The sequence below is a fragment of the Mycteria americana genome, chromosome Z, assembly GCF_035582795.1.
Source record: "Mycteria americana isolate JAX WOST 10 ecotype Jacksonville Zoo and Gardens chromosome Z, USCA_MyAme_1.0, whole genome shotgun sequence".
In the NCBI taxonomy this organism is placed as follows: domain Eukaryota; kingdom Metazoa; phylum Chordata; class Aves; order Ciconiiformes; family Ciconiidae; genus Mycteria; species Mycteria americana.
Window position 1 is genome coordinate 17,903,663 of NC_134396.1, and position 12,048 is coordinate 17,915,710.

General features: G+C 45.8%; 1 long non-coding RNA gene across 2 annotated transcripts; it reads right to left on the minus strand.

Annotated features, from left to right (window-relative positions):
• Positions 1 to 8,549: 8,549 nt before the first annotated feature.
• Positions 8,550 to 11,825, minus strand: LOC142422085 (uncharacterized). Of its 2 annotated transcripts, XR_012779041.1 has the most exons (5): positions 11,475 to 11,825; positions 11,276 to 11,383; positions 10,193 to 10,305; positions 9,951 to 10,033; positions 8,550 to 9,105 (listed from the first exon to the last, which is right to left on the minus strand). It is a non-coding gene; the product is annotated as an uncharacterized LOC142422085 (long non-coding RNA). The 2 variants fall into 2 exon arrangements; XR_012779040.1 differs by having other exon boundaries at positions 11,276 to 11,825.
• Between the last annotated feature and the right edge of the window lie 223 nt (positions 11,826 to 12,048).

Here is a 12,048-nt window from a genome sequence, read left to right on the forward strand (position 1 = left end):
GCTGTCCTTCACGTCCAAAAGCACAAGAAGAGACACTAAGTTTTATCTTGTTGATGATTTGTTGATTAATGGCTTCCTAACAGTTGAGGTCATTTACTGCATACCCAACATGACTGATGCAACACGCTGTGGTAATAATCTCAAATCAGGGGGACATCAAAAATGAGCCTCGAGGACAGAATTCTCCCTTTCCTATTCCCACATAATGGCCATTTATAAAGCTACAAGAAGCCTCAAAGTGCACTTTGAAACACAAAATTTAAACATAGCAGCCTGACTTGCAAAGTAAAATCAATGTAGAAGAGTTTACTTGTTATATGTTTTAGCTTTAGAGGCCTCTTACAGTATCACTTTAAAAAAAAAAAAAAATCGATAAAATTATGGCAGTGACACAAAACCAATAAAGCAGATAAATTTGGAGTCGAGGAATCTCTCTTACACTGCATCAGTCCCTAAGAGAATAAAATGTGTTGCTAAACTAAAGCCTCATTAAGATGTCATGTACTCTTCCTGTTTTCCTTTCCATGGTCACTGGTTACCAGGGTTTCTCCCTTCTAATCAGTTCCTTTTTAATATCTTGCTCGTACTGGGTGAAATATTGGCCAGTGTGAGACTTTCCATTTACTTCAGCGGGGCCAGGACCACACACTCGGATTTTACTGTGCCTGTGGCTTGGCATAGCCCTGCAGTGCCCTTCTGCCCCGCACATCTGCCCACGACCTGCCCTTCCCAACCCTCTGCCCACCAGATATCCCCACAGCTCCATCAGTAGCAAGGAACTCCTACCTCTTACTGAGCACATGGCTCATATACATGTAAGTGTATGGATATGGATACATATATGGATATGCATATGTATGTATGTATGTATATCTCTAATACCACGGAGGGAAAAATAAAGTATATACACCTAAACTAGAGACTTCGAATATGTATAGGTCCCACTGCCGTATTAGCTCACACAGTTATCCTGCCCAGGGATCCAGCTGCACAGCTCGGGCCACCTCGGAGCATCAGGACACTGGAGAGGTGTCAAAACTGGTACCCAAGTTTTGCCTCCCCTCTGCTTTAAATTAGGTGGGACTTGGACTGTGGTTCCCTCAGGTCTGATACGCGGTCAGGGCCAGGGGGACATTCCTGTCCTCCCTTCACTGAGGGTCATGGCTCTCCTGGGGCTCTCATTTCATGGGGTCCTCTGCTTGCCTGGTCATGAGCTGACACAGGTGAGTCACCGCCATGGCGAAGAGAGAGACGGGGGTTTCAGGGCTGGGGAGGGGCTGCAGGTGGATGGGACTCTCTCGTGACTTGTTGATTTTGTCCTTCTCTCTTATAACCATAACACGCTTTTAACATCTTTATAGAGCTATATGGAAGTGTCAATTCTGTTGTTATGTATTGTTAAAGAAGCTATAAATGCCTTATGACTCAAGGATCTCCAGCCAGAAGAGAAGAGCTTAAAAATGGAACAAAATTGCCATCCATAATTTAAATGGGCATCTCTCTCATTGAAAAATGCTTTTCAATTTAAACGCTATTAACAGGAAATTAGGAGATGTCCCATCACAGTGTTATTGTTTATTTTAAAATGAAAACTAAGAACATAAAAATACTATCAGCACAAATGTTTGATAGACCCAGCAATAAATTAAAGCATTTTATTACGTTTTTTTACCCCCAATGTTTATCTTATAGTCTCCGGCAATTTAAATTTAATAGACAAAACTATTAAGAAGGTAGTGTAAATGGAAATTTTGGGCCAACTCCTCATTGCTCTGGAATCAATGACAGAACTGCCATTGACTTCCATATGATCAGTATTTAGACTAGGGTGTCTGTACTAACAGCACAGATACCACAAAAGGGGCTGACCCTTGACTCTTCCCATGACCAATCTTCCACTGGTGTCAAGAGGAGAACACCACAATCACCTTGTGTAAAACAAAAGTTTCATACTCGCTGTCTGGATTCACTTGTAAAAGATATATCTAGATATAGATGTAATGTGTACGCATTTTAGGGATAAATGCATGCATACATTTGTGTGTAGCTGTGGGTGCAGCTGTGTGCACGTACATATGCCAGCATCAGTATCCGACTGCACTGCCAAGGTGGCAAAGAGACTGTAACGTAAATGGGAATTGGCTCTCGGAATTTAGTCCCTGTTAAATAGTTACATGTGCAATGTAGGGTTCAGCAAAACAGGTAACTCAATATTCCAGTATACAGAGTCCTGTGTTTTTATTTGCAGAGCAACCAGTAGGCCTGAGGCATAGTTTTCAGGTGTCCAAAACTACCTGATTTAGAAAAATGACAACATCACATGCCTTCTCTTCCAGGAAAGATTCTGAAAATTCCTCATTTCAGTCTGGCCAGAAATACAGTAACACCAAACTTTCTCATAACACATGGGTTCTTCTGCAGTAATGTCTAAAACCAAGAAGCGTGGAGAGATGCAAAAAGGAGAACAAAAAGGCTAGCTAGAATCTTGTAAACCTCAAGAAAAACACAAACTGTAATTGCATTCACAATTAAAATGTTTCCAATAATTGCAAGACAGCCAAGAAAGCTCCTGGCTTTCTTTAGTCTGAGTATTATTTTTTATTTTCATATGAACTGTATTGGCGCGGTCATTCCTTGATGTAGTTTTCATCAAAGTTTGCTTTTCCCATATCGTGTTTTTAGCAAAGAATTTCCACATGTTTACAGTAAAGAAACGTGACTTCTTGCAGTACGAGGCTGCTTGTTTTTCCAGCTCATATCCCTTGTCATATGCCTTGAGGGCTTGGTCTCTGTGAACCAATGAAACCCCAAAGAGCACCAATAAAACCTGATAATAACTAACAGTGTCAAAACACGTAGGCAAATGGGACAATGCCCTTCAGCGAGCTACACTTGATAGGAGCACTGCTAAAGAAGGAAACGAGTCTGTAGCATGGGGTCGGCTCTCCCGTGACTTCAGCAGCAAAACCTGCTCCATCCCCCAGGTTCAGTCCCAGTCCTCCTCTCCCTCCGGGCCAGCACCTCCAAGCCCGGCTCACAGCACGTCCCCGATACGGCAGCATGCTGCAAAAGAGGAGAGCTTCTCCATGTAGTTCAGCTCCTTCGGCGCCAGGATTCCCACGCACCGCCAGCCAAATCTGCTCTCGGGTCTGCACATCCATTAAAGAGAGCAAGGGAGGGAGAAGCAGCACCGGGAGCTGCTGAGCTACTGGAGTCTGGTTTCCTGCCGCTTTGCCTCTCAGGCTTGGGCTTTCTAACCAAGCACAAACTCCAGGTGAAGCTTTCTTTTATAAGGAACATCCAAAATATGCCTTTCCCATGTAGATTTTCTACAGGGTTCAATAAAGGATGAACACAGACAGGTGACAGCCCCTCAAAGGAGCCCTCCATGGCATCTCTCCTCTCTATCCAGGCTGTCATTTTCATGAAAATTATTTGAAATCAATTGTTCTACATCTCTAGCTGAAATTAGCCCATAGATGCAGGTGAGAGGTGCAAGCATACAGACATAGATGCACTCCACGTGGCTACAACAGCCCTCATTTTGCGGGGAAAAGGGGCAAAAAGGATGGGTCTTGGCCATTATTGGTACTGATGCCAAACTTCCTGACAGGAACACATACAGGCAAAGGCATGTTGCTCTCTTGGTGCTGCAGAGGATATCAAGCTGTAAGACATGTTAATTGTCCTAGTTAAATCCCCAGGCTTTTCCTCAGATTCTCTCATGCAATGTGGCTGCCATCAGAGCTGAAACCTCTCTCTCCTGGCAGCTCAGACGTCCGTGCTGCTGTGAGCCCTGCCAGCCTCCTCGCTCCATCCCCTCTGCAGCTTCAGGTTTCTCCAGTGGCTGCATCTCCAGAGGCTATAGGGTCAACATATCTCCTCGGTGAGGGTGCATTGCTCCTCTGACATCCCCCCCTGCCTGGGGGAATCCACAGCAGCTGCCAGGCTGAAGCCAGTTTTGCACCAGCATCATCCCAGACACATTAGACATGTCTACAGGGTAGATCAAAGGCAAGAACAGGCCTGCTTTGCCTCCCTGGCACTTGAGCCATGCCATCTTGGGAAGTGTGCGGCCACACTAGCCCGATGCTGAGCTGAGTAACAATCCTTCTACGTGCACGCAGAACACACTCGCTCCAGCCTCTCACCACAGCGTGCTCAGGCTGAGCTGCTTGGTGTGCAACCAGCTCTGAGCACAGGCAGAGCTGGCACCATCCCTCCAGCCTGCCCGGTGGCTGTGTTTTAATGGCTGTAAGACTCAAGCTCTCCGTGTCATGGCACATTTCAAGTGCTTCCAGCTGCTCCGGACATGATAAAAATGAGCCTTGGTAATAGGCTGCACTAGAAGGACTGAGATATGACATCTCCCTCAGCTCATAATCCCAATAATTGTTTATCAGGAGACAGACAGCAGCTTGATCATCTCCAGTATGGACTAACTACTTAGCCCAGTGCTTTTTCCTGAATTCTGGTAATCTCCTTCTTCCACATCCCATCTGTCTTTATACTCACCACCAAATCCAGACCTGGCACAACAGGCCACTCGGTTGGTTTCAGTGGACCTGCAATTGTGGATGCCAGTGTCAGATCTTGCCCTTCGTCACCCATGCTCCTACAGGGCTACCCCTCGGCTGCTGCTCTCCGAGTACACACAAAGCAAACGTTCATGCAAGAGCATCTGCGCCAAGCGAGCTCAGTGATCTCGGGCTGTTCCAATAACCTTGACTAAATCCTTTCTCCTTTTCTTTGCTAAATCCACCTACGGAAAGAAAGGCCGCTTCAAAGGGAGACTCTCGCCCTGCCTGACATCATGGCATGTTGAGATAATTCAGAGCAGTTATGATAAATGTTCTGACTACTGGCATCAAGAAACAAACAACGGGCTCACAGCAACATAAGATTAAACACATTTCCACAGTTATCTGGGGAATTGTCTTGCTGACCATGTCCCTTCTTGCTATTTTTTACTGCCTGAAATAGAGAACCTTAGAGGGTTTTGTGAAATACAGCTGCAGTGCTTTAGACCCCCCCAAAAGGCAAGGAACCTCTGTTAGAAGAGGGTTTTCACTTGTCAGGTAAGAAAGGACACGTTTGTAGCCTCTGCACCGCAGGCTCCTCTTGGTCCATTTGAGAGGGAAGCAGTGCTGCTTACAAGGGCTAATTTTCGCTGCTGGGAGGGTAATGCTGCACCATTAGCTTGGAGGAGGGAGGCTACACTCAGTCAGGAAAGAACAAGCCTGGGTGGCAAAAGCCAAAAGGATTTGCAGTGAGAGGAAGCACGGGCTGCCAAGACAGAATGCGATGCCAGCCTTGATCCCGGCCACCAACCGTGCCAAAGAGCCTGGTACTCTGTAGCCCAGCCATGAAAACACTCAGCCGTGCCAAAGAGCAAGTGGGAGCAGATGGAGCAAGCTGCGGAGTACAAAAACATGAGCTCAGAGCTGTAGGCAGGACCAGATTAGGAAAGAAGCAAGAAGTAGTTCGTCAGAGCACCTCCATCTTAATTCAACTGCTCCTTTCCTTGCGATCCCCCCCACTGCATTTCTTCCTTTGGTTTCCATTTCTGTTGCTTCTCCAACAAGGACTTACCACTTGGGTTCCCTTCCTTTCACAACACCAGGACAAGCTACCTCATTTGGCCCCCAGCAACCGCACACACCTCCCTCCTTAAGCCAGCCATTGCACCCTGCCTCCAACCCACACGATCACACAGGGTAAATTAGCTGTGAGGAGTCATCCTGATGAGTTTCCTTGGGGCGAGAACCAAAGCCATGCCCCAAGACAGCCCGAGGGAACCCACTGTCCACGGCCACACATGCCAGCAGCCAGTCAAACCATTTCACAACTTCAGTCTGGTGCCCAGGCATGTTCACCACTTAATTTCCTAGCTAAGTTCACTGCTGCTGGATGTGTGCTTTTCTACCAGCCTGCTTTCCTAAGCATTGCCTACAGGTAATTTCACTGGTTTTGCGTTCATCCCCTCCTAAGATATTTTTACTTGTTGGCCAGCCTTACCCATTGACAGAGCAGTACAGGTCCTAGAGACATTCAGTTCCCAGAGTTTTGTGAAAATATGCAGCCAGGTGGAGGAGAGAGACCTAGACTGGTGGGCCACTAGGGAAATGTCTTCAGTATGAATTTGACTTGACTACCGGACAACAGAGAATCCATACAGATTAAGACCATCCTAAATGCCTCAATAGCAGGAAAAGTTTCATTCAGGCTTAATTAATGATTCAGTGGTTAGAAAGTCATTCTAGACAACTTACGTATCATTAACAGCTATGGTTTTGGCAATAAAAATGTTCCTTTGTTCACAGTGCCTTTTTTAATTTATCTTCCCTCTTCTCCTCACCTTACCTGCTTTCATAACAATGTTTTTTAAATCCAAAAAAGTCTTTTATTCAACCCTGTGTTCCAATACGGGCAAAAATGTATCCTCAGCATAAGTCCTGGTTCTCCACGGACCAGGCCCTATTATACAGCTTGTCAAAACAAGACCTGCGGAATACCAGTATGGACATTAACAAGTAACAGTATGGGAAAAAAGCATGATATATCCCAGGACAATAAAAAAGAAAACACGTGCCTATTCAAGCAGCACATATACATACACACAAGAGCTCAACAATGGTCAGAAACCCTCTGCTCTGCATCCTGATAAAGTAGACCAGCTGTCCCCCAGGGGCCTTGCAGAAGAGGAGATGAATGTGTAATGTGAATTCTGCCTTCAATTTATGGCTTAATTTTAAAATAACTGGAAATAAAACATGAAGAGGAATATCACCCACAGAGAGTAGTCTGAACTCTGCTTTCTATCACTTTCCTACAGCTTCCATTTATCTCTGTCAGCACAGAGAGCTTTCTGAATATGCCTGTACTATGAGTTACGCATCGGGCCAGGCTTGTTCCCAAGGCTGGGCTTGCCCACCATCCACATCGTTTCAAGCCCATATGTCTGCAGTCCTCCACAGCCAGGAGACTGAGGTCCAAGCACTTACTCATGGGCTGTACAACGGCACAAAGCCAGATACAGTGAGGCGTAGTCTACCAGAACATAGCCCAAATACAGGGTTTCTCAAGCACATTTTAATATACTTTTTTTCAACACGTGCCCAGGGGCTTGTTTTTTAAGCCCCTGGGCAGTATCTGGGGAGAGGCAAGAAGGCGGTGAAGCAGGTCACAGGGCTTAGACCATCTATTGCCTTGAATTCACCATGCCTCCATCATCTCCCCTGCCTGCGTCACCAGCTCTCTTCAATTTTCTACTAGTGCTAGAAAACGTAGGTGGGCTGGTGTGGACCGACCATTAATGTTTTTATCTCCGTATCATCCAGGAGGTTGAAGAGGACAATGTTTTTATTGCTAATGTTCACGTGACTGCGACTCCATAATTGCTGCCTTCAGTCATGTTGGTGAAGGGGGAAATTTGAGGCAAAATGCTGTTGAGAGAGGTTTGTGTGGTTCAGCTTCTCAGCAGCATGAGTTCCTTGTTACTCAGGACTGTCACAGGGGAGGGAAGACAATACAAAATAAGAGCTAACTGAAGCTGCTGTTTTCAGATGGAAAGTTAGCATCATGCATTTGTCTCTACTCACACAAGCCATGCTTCATGAGTTTCCTAAAGCAGAATTCACTCCGTCAGCAAAACAGAACATGTGCTAATTTACATCCTTAGGAAGGAAAGCAGTGAATCATTTCTAATGGTTCAGGTGCTCTACTCATAGCACCTAATTAATTCTGACTGGAAAGATGCAAAAAATTCTCTGAGACAATTTCAAGTATTTATTTCAGCTTTACTGTTAAATAAGTTGTAATGAACGAGGAATTGACCTTGGGGTTAAACCACTGGCCTAGGACTGAGGTTCATTCCCCGACTCAACTCCCCACAAAACCCTGGTCCTTGCTGTATGCCTTCCCTCCACGAAACTCTTTAGCAAACCGCACACATAACCTTGGGAGACGCTCAGCTCCCTGTGCACGTCGCCGCCATCAAAGGGCCAAGCCCTGAAGGGGGGCCATAGAAGGGAGGACCCATCTCTGGGGTTTCTTGCTTTTCTTGGGGAAAACCCAGGTCAGACTAGAGAATAGCTCTCAGGGGGCCACGCACCTGAGCACAGAGCTAGGCGGAGGAGGCTGACTGCCCTCCGGACCGGAGCTGCTGGAGCCGGACAGATCCCCACCACCAGCCCCATCTGTGCCGAGCACAGCCGAGCCAGAACCGCGCTGGGAAGACGGCGTCGGGGCCGCAGCAAGCACCGCTGGTCAGTGCCAACAGCCCACAGCGGGGAGAGAGGGAAAACCATTGCCAGAGACCTGTGTTAATGAGTCCGAGTAACAAAAGCTGCTTATATCTAAACAAAAGCTTTCTGATAATGCAAAATTAAACTGACAGGAAGCAACACACATGTTAGAATACAGTCTAACAGACGCTTTAGCGTTTGTTTTATGTAAATTTGAAAGGGCACCATCGTCTGTGACCAGTTCGATAAGAAACACAACTCTCATTCCAGCACAGCAACCCTGTGTATGTTTTCTCAACTTTTATTTTCTGCTACACTGACCTCAGCTACAAATTTCCCAGCAAAAACACAATAGATGGTTTATGTCACTTTACAGGAAATCACGAAAGCCTCTAAAGTGACCCTGATTTTCAGGCGCTTTTCTGATTTTCTGTCAGCCCCTTTTTCCCTTCTCACGCCTGCTACACAGTTAATATTGGAGCTTTATAACAGGAAAATGTCATTTTTAAGTCACAATAAGGCTTTCTTGCTTTGTCACTTACTTTCTCTGAATTACTACAGCAGAGGCTTTTTTTTTTGGCTTTCTTTTCTATCACTGTAATTTTGCTAGTTTACATAGTGATATACACGGATATACAACAGCAGCACAAGAAGAGACAGAGATTCACAGCAATCCAAGTCACGACATTATTTCAGAGACAGCTGCCCTCCTTTCCTTGCTTCCTCAGACACCAATCTTTAGTTTTTCTGCAAATTGCTGCGGGTCAGTTTAGTATCATGACTGAACTGAAACCCACGGACCATTGATGTCCGTACACTTCCCAGTAATGCTGCTCTCTGCTCAGTTGTTCTTTGCTAGCTGAAAAATGAAAGAGCACAGCTTGCATTAGAATCAGAAGGAAGAAATGCATAAGCCAAGTCTTAGCAAAGCCACTGTCCTCTCATACCGAATCAGAAAGAAAAGACGTTTTCTGCCATTCCAATTATTTAGTTAATCCCAGTGAGCTTTTCCTGGAACAGATATCTGTGTCACCATTACTCAATAAATACAAAGCTATTAAGATATTTTCTAAACAAAACCCTTAATGAAAGCACAACTTGGAATAAATGCCCATTGGCAGCACAGCTCTGCCAGAGCTCCCCCACCAGGACATTTGCCACTGTCCTGAGTGTGCTTCCCCACAGACCCGAGTCCAGAGCCGACTCCAGATAACCACTCCTGCTTTTGGTGGCACCCACACACATCATTTCCTTCCACCGAGAAGCAAAATGCTTGATCTTTCTTGACAGACCAAAAGCCCAAACTTGAAATGACTCTGCGGCTCTTCATTGAGCACAAATTTAAGCGCTTTTGCTTCCAGGGGGAGGGGATTTTTTTTTTTAATAGTTAAGTGTAATCTTGAAATAGCAGAAAGAAGTACATCACTTAGAAAGTGGCACAGGTCCTTTTTTGCTTCAATTGCACCAAGATCTCATTTAGTAGGAAAAATGAAAAAATTTATCCTCCCAAATTTCTCGCAGCCTTTCTCTTCTAAGTATTCCTTGGTCTCACTAGGTTGCAGCAACAATCAGGTTTGTTGTTTCACAGGGACATTTCTTAGGCATGTGTCCTCCTTACTACATCACATTTTCACTGAGGAGTAACACAGATACCCTAGGACCACTGCTAACACTCCAACTACACTTTTTCCCCAGAGCACTAACCTTTTAGATACTCTGATTTCACAACTCACGTCTTCAGCAGCATGCAATATTTAAGCAACAGAAACACAGGCTTCGTAAGGCTCCTCAAAAAAAACCCAAAAAACAACCAAACAAAAACCCACAAAAAACCAACTAGCTTAATACACATTTAGAACTAAAAGAATAAATGTTTATACATGATGTCTTGATTTTCTCACCATTTCTGAAGGTTTTGCAGGGTTTAAATAAGAGCCCTTTCAAACTTTATTCAAGAGCCCCATATCCTCCTGCATATGGCTTCTCTTTTCGATCATGAAGTCTCTGGGTTTGGGTCTATTCTTTCTGAGACTTTAGTTTCTCTCTCCTTCAGCTGTACCTGCAGAATTCAACTTTGCTCTAGTTAATAGCCATTTATTTTCACCATTCCCTTGAACAATCCTAACCAGTTTCACCACGTTTTTTCTTCTGCAATTTTGTTTTTTAGTTACCTGCCCCGTCTTTACAGCAAGGCAGTAGCCATCTATGTGTGCCATGGTGCTCCACTTGAATATATGAACATCCGCTTTTAACACTGACCCTGGCAGGGTCTAGTAATGTGTATTTTCATGACTAGTGGAGACATGGTATGTTTTCACACATAATAGAGTTCGCATGCTGACACCAGGACACCTCTTTGCCAAACCAAATACCACTGCACTAGGCTGACAAGCCAGGGGTGGATTTCCAGTATGTCAAGACCACAGGCAGATCACATGCACGTAAGCTCATGTCCTAGGTATGCTTCTCTATGTAGAGGTGAGGCAGGAGCGCCGATGTGGCAGGATACGTGTCCTCTCGGAGGGCTCCTTTGAGCCAGGGATCCTGCCAGGTTTGTGTCCTGCCACCATGCCGGCCCAGGACACCCAGCACCACCAGCAGCCAAGAGGATGCCACCAGGCACGGGTGCTTGAGACCTGTGTTGAGGAGGTGCTCGGAGGGGGCCAGCTGAGTGAATTGGAGCCAGCGTCTGGGACAACACAAGGCTTGCGCGTGCTGTCACCACCCAGGAGTCGCAGGAGAGTCACTGATGGGCAGCAGCCTGTCCCAGCAGGCCATATATTCCCACCCTTAAAAAGTGGTGAGGATCCATGCCTGTATGCCCTGGTCTTTGCAATGCTGTCATTTAACTCACACCTCTCTTTTCTGTGTTTCTTCCAGTTTTGGTCCCAGAAAGCTCTCCCCTGTGCCTCTCCAGCCTTCTTCTCTTTCCCTGTCTGCATGGCTCTGACCCACCACGTTGATTCTCACCCCCTGCCCGCTCCCACAGCACTTGGTCTCCCTACTCGGCTCTGGGGCCATCCACCCACCCCTGCCTCTGGTTTGCAGTCCTCTCCCTTGTGCTGTTTGCCAACATCTCCATCTCCCGGACACAGAGCACACAGCACGTAACTAAACGTCTTGGGTTTTTTTCCTGCCTACAAACATTATGGACATCTTCTGGTTGATCCATGGGCTTCAGGGAACTTCTAGGCTGTGAAATGAGGGCTTTTGGATAGGAGGCAGAACCTGTGGATTGAACTTTTAAGGGGTTTTCACAAGGTGCCTGAAATAGCAAAGCCAGCATTTCTCTTAATACGTTTATGTTTGCCATGCAGAGTTGCCACCTGCACTGGAAACAATTTGCAAATCTGCAAATAAAAAAAAAAAAATCTTTGATTTCTGACCAGTGAAATTCTGAAATCTTCATTTGCCAGCAGCCATACTCCTCTGTGCTCCCATCCCTCCATCTCTTCCCAGTCAAAGTCTACCCAAGCTCATTACTGCAAAGAAATCCAACATGCAGCTGGCCATTGCTCAGACTCATTCAACACATGATGCTAGCAGACAGGGACTTGAAATAGGCAAGGCCAGTAGTTACAGTCCTCCTTCTTCTCACCTCTCCAGTCTCTTCTCTCTGAGATACATGATCTGTATCCCTTTCCCCATGCCATTCCTCCCCCACTCCACCTCCCTTCACATCAGCTGATTTCTGATTTCTTTGTGCTGCCTCAGTGCTGAACCAAGGACCAAAATCATATGTTGGGATGTCCTGAAACCAGAGCGTTTGATACATCACTGGAAAAAAGCTGCTAGCTCACAA